This window comes from Petaurus breviceps, unplaced genomic scaffold, assembly GCF_028583685.1.
Source record: "Petaurus breviceps papuanus isolate PSGF00001 unplaced genomic scaffold, PetGlider_PUasm1.0 90784, whole genome shotgun sequence".
Classification (NCBI taxonomy): domain Eukaryota; kingdom Metazoa; phylum Chordata; class Mammalia; order Diprotodontia; family Petauridae; genus Petaurus; species Petaurus breviceps.
The window spans coordinates 1,028,526-1,033,644 of NW_027187345.1; the positions used below are offsets into that span (position 1 = coordinate 1,028,526).

At 33.8% G+C, this 5,119-nt stretch overlaps 1 pseudogene; it reads right to left on the bottom strand.

The window, feature by feature from the left end:
• Window positions 1–3,777: 3,777 nt before the first annotated feature.
• Window positions 3,778–4,245, bottom strand: LOC138147333 (small ribosomal subunit protein eS12-like; annotated as a pseudogene).
• Between the last annotated feature and the right edge of the window lie 874 nt (window positions 4,246–5,119).

A 5,119-nucleotide genomic window follows, 5' to 3' on the forward strand; every position in this document is an offset into this window, starting at 1 on the left:
GGAAACCTTAATTCTGGCTTTTGATTTATCCAGCCTGGAATTTCCTATGATATGCTCTGCATGTAAGTTAAATAAAGTGACAACATACAACCTTGTCATACTCCTTTTGCAATCTTAAAACAAGCAATTGTCCCATGTTTAGTTCTAACTGTTGCATCTTAATCAACATACAGATTCTGTAGGAGAAAAATATAATAATCTGGTATTCCAATCTCTTTGAGGACTTGTTATATTTTGTGATCCACACAGTCAAAGGCTTTAGTGTAGCCAATGAAGCAGAAATAGATGTTTTTCTGAAACTCTGTTGCTTTCTTCATAATCCAGTGAATGTTGGCAATTTGGTTTCTAGTTCCTCTGTCTCTTTGAAAAATCAGCCTGTTCTTCTACTAATTCTCAATTCACTTATTGCTGAAGCTTAGCTTAAATAATCTCAGGCTTAACCTTGATGGTGTGTGAAATAAGCACAATAATTCTGTAATTTGAACATTTCTTGGTATTGCCCTTCTTTATGGTTGATTTGGAAAATTCTCTTTTCCAATCCAATGACTACTATTGAGCTTTACAAATTTGCTGACACATTGAGTTCAACACTTTAACAGCATCATCTTAGCAGTTTTTAAGGGGAAAAATAGATAAATTGTAAGCTAACTTGATTTTTAAAAGAAAGAAGAAAATCAAATTTCCAATATAAAAAATTAAAAAGGCTAATTCATAATCAATGAAGAAGAAATATAAGAAACTATTAGGAACTATTTCATCCAAATATGTGAAATAATACTAACCATCTAAATGAAACGATTGAATATTTACAAAAATGTAAATCGCCCAGATTAACAGAATCAGAAATAGAATATTAAAACAACATTATCTTAGAAAAAGAAATTGAACCATAAATGAAATCCCACAGAAAAAAAATCCCTCCCACCAGAGGGATTTACAAGTAATTTCTTTCTTTTTTTTTTTTTTTAAGCGATGGGGGTTAAGTAACTTGCTCAAGGTTACATGGCCAGTTATTTCTGGGTGTGGTGCTGAGTGTCTGAGCCCGGAGTTTGATCTCCATCCAGGTCATCCCAACACTGGAGCCGGTGCTCTTACTCACTGAGCCACCTGGCCACCCCTAAGCAATTGGGGTTAAGTAACTTGCTCAAGGTTACACGGCCAGGTGTTTCTGGGTGGGTGCTAAGTGTCTGAGCCCGGGATTCGATCTCCAGGTTATCCTGACACTGGAGCCAGTGCTCTTACTCATTGTGCTACCTGGCTGCCCCTACAAGTAATTTCTACCAAAATATTTGAAGAATAATTAATTCTGATACTATATGAAATTTTGAGAAAATAGAGAAAGGAGTTCGACAGAACTCCTATGTATGACAGAAATATGATCTTCACACATAATCAAAAGAGAGTCAAAACTGAGAAAGAGAACTATAGACTAATATCCCTAATGAATGTTGATGTGAACATTTTAAGCAAAATATTTGCGGGGATACTACAGCAATATATTACAAAGATTATACACTATCACCAGGCTGGATGAATATAAGGAATGTGAGGGTGGTTTAAGATGAGGAAAACTATAAATATCATTCACCAATTTAGTAGCAAAACTAACAAATATCATATGATTATATTATTTAATTCAGAAAAAGCTTTTGATAATTCTTGTTAGGAAAGAACCCAGGAAGTGTAGGAATAAATGGATTTTTCCTTAAAATGATAAGTGGCATTTATTTAAAACCAAGAACCAGCATTTTTTGTAGTGGAGATAAGTTAGAGGACTTTCTAATATTATCAGAGATAAGACAGTTTTTTCATTATCATCATCATCATCATTTAATAATTTTCTAGCTATAGCAGTTAAACAAGAAACAGACATTGAAAGAACAAGGTTAGGCAAAGAAGAAACAAAATTATCACTTTTGCTGCATGGTATGATGAGTTACTTAGAAAACCCTAGAGAATCAACTTAAAAACTAATTGAAAAAATTAAAACTTCAGCAAAGTTGAAGGATATAAAATAAATTCGTACAAATCATAAGAATTTCTATATATTACCAACAAATCCAGTAGCAAGAGATAGAAAGAGAAATTCTGCTTAAATATAGACAGTATAAAATACTTGGGAATCTACCTGTCAAGATATACACAAAAACTAAATGAATGCAATTGCAAATCACTTTTTGCATAAATAAAGACAGATAATTAGGGAATTGTTAATTGTTTATATGTAGGCTGTCAATAAAAATGACAATGACACCTAAATTAATTTATTATTCAATGTCATACCAATTAAACTACCAAAGTATTACCTTATAGAGCTATTAAAGATAATAACAAGATTCATATGTAAGGATAAAAGAACATCAAGGAAAGTAATAAAAAAAAAAACCCAAAAGTTCTGAGGAAGAGGCTCTGGAAGTACCAGGTCTCAAACTATACAAGAAAGTATAACTATTTTTTACTGCATAGGAATCAAAAGTTTGATCAGTGGAATGGATTCAGTATATAATATGTGGAAGAAATGAGTAGAATAGCCTAGTGTTTGATAAATCCAAAGATCCTAGTTATTAGTGCAAGAACTCATTACTTGTCAAAAACTATTGGGAAAATTGCAAATCAGTATGGCAGAAATTGGATAAATACAAATCTCACACTGTATTTCAAGATAAGCTCTAAATGAATACATGAGTTAGACATAATTAGACATAAAATAGACATAAAAGGAAATAAATTAGATGAGCATAAAAGAAGTTACCTGTCAGACCTATGTATGGTAGAAATTTTATTACCAAATAAGATATGTTCATAGCAGGTAAAATGGACAAATTTGATTATATAAAATTAAAAATTCTTTTTGCACAAAACCCCCAGTACAGCTAAAATTAGAAAAGAATCAGTAAATTTGGAGGAAATCTTTGCATTAGGTTTTCTAATAAAGTTCTTATTGCTAAGATACACAGGGAAGTGAGCCAAATTTATAGGCAAAAGAATTATTGCCCAATTAATAAATAGTCAAATGATATGAATAGGCAGTTTTTAGAGGAAGAAATTCAAACTATCAATTCACCAATGATTAAATAAATGTAAATTAAAATAACATTAAGGTACCACCTCATACCCATCAGTCTGGCAAAGCTGACAAAAAAGGAAAATGACAAATGTTAAGAGGTACATTAGTGCACGGTTGGTGGAACAATGGACTGGTCTAGGCATTCTGGAATGTAATTTGGAATTATGCCCCAAAAGCTATTAACTGTACATTCCCATTGACTCTAGGTTTATACCACAAAGAGATCAAAGATTAAGGCAAAGGACCCAGAAGTACAAAAGTATTTATAGCAGCTCTTTTCATGATGTCAAAGAATTGGAAACTGAAGGGTTGCCTATCAATTGACAAATGGCTAAATATGTATATAATGGAATACTACTTAGTAAGAAATTATGAAGGGAATGGTTTCAGAAAAGCATGGTAAGACTTAGGTGAACTGATGCAAAATCAAGTGAGCAGAACCAGGAGAATAATTTGTGCAATAACAATAATACTAGAAAGACAACTTTGTAAGACTTAGGACTCTGATCAACCCAATGGATCACAGTTCCAGATGATTCATGCTGAAACATGTAAACATGCTGTCTACCAACAGACAGAGAGTTAATGAACTCAAAGTGCAGATTGAATTATCTCTTATCTCTGTCTGTATATATGCATTGTGCATATACAAACATGCATGCATATAGTAAATGGCCAATGAGGGAATTTCTCTTTCCAGACTAAACATATTTCTTTTTTTTTTTCAAATCAGACCAAGGATTTTATTTATTTATTTCTTGCATTTAAAATATTCTTCGATGACATCTTTGGCCTGAGATTCCTTGCCATAGTCCTTAACAACAACGCAACTGCAGCCAACCACTTTACGGGTCTTTCCCTCTCTGTCACTTTTACAGAGGCCTACCCATTCACCCAACTTCTTGTTGTCATCAACCTTGATCAAGTTGATTTGATGCTCAGCACATAGGGCCTCAACCAACTTTACATACATAGGTTCATCACAGTTGGAAGTAAGTACACAAAGATGGGCTTGGCGTTGTTCAAGGCTTTGGCAGCTTCACGAATTCCACGAGCTAGACCAGCGTGGATGAGTGCGGTCTTCAGCACTTGTAGAGCGGTGTTAACGTCCATTACACCTCCAGCAGCAATGCCTTCCTCGGCCATGGCAGCAGTTCACAGGTGAAGCTAAGTCTTGAAAGCACCCGGGAGCCTCTGCCTCCCGCTCAGGGAAAGAGCCTAAACATATTTCTAATGGGTTTGTTTTTCTTGCTTTCTCAGTGGGTAGAGGATGTAGGAGTGAGAGGGAGAGAATTCAGATCTAAAAATAAATAAGATGGAATTAAAAAAAAACCACTGACTTACTCCACCTACTTTAATAAGTTATAATTCCATCTTGTATCATACACCACAACGAATTCAAAACAGATACATCGACTGAGTATAATAGGAAGCAACACCAAAAAATTAGAAGGTACTAAGTTTGGGTACTTTCACAACTATGGTGAAAGGGACATAATTCTTAAGTAAATGAGAAATAAAGGATATCATAAAAGAAAATTTTACTACATTAAATTAAAAAAAATTGACATGAATAAAGTCAGCAAAGGAAGATAGAATTGTAAGAGAACCAGCAGAGAGGAAGAAACATTTTCATTAAATATCTTTGATAAAAGTGTAATATCCAAAATATATAAATGATTGATGCAAACATACAGGGTGTCCCAGAAGTTTTACTGCAGGCCCTCAACTTTCCTGATTGTCCAATTCTCATGCTAGCTATGAACAAATCAGCCAAAACTGAGATTTGTGAACAAATATATTGAATGAATTAATGAATTTAAAAGCATTTATTAAGCACTTATGTGTAAAACACTATGCTAAGGACTGGGGATACAAAGAGAAAAAGAAGATAGTCCCTTTTCTCAAGGATCACACATTCTAATAGGGAGACAGTAGATATGGAAGATTTTAGCTGTCAGATGGAAAGGTCCACTGATAAAATCATAGCAGTTTATGATGCTGAATAATTTTCAGGGCTAAGAAACCTGGTGGCAAGACCTTTCATCTCCG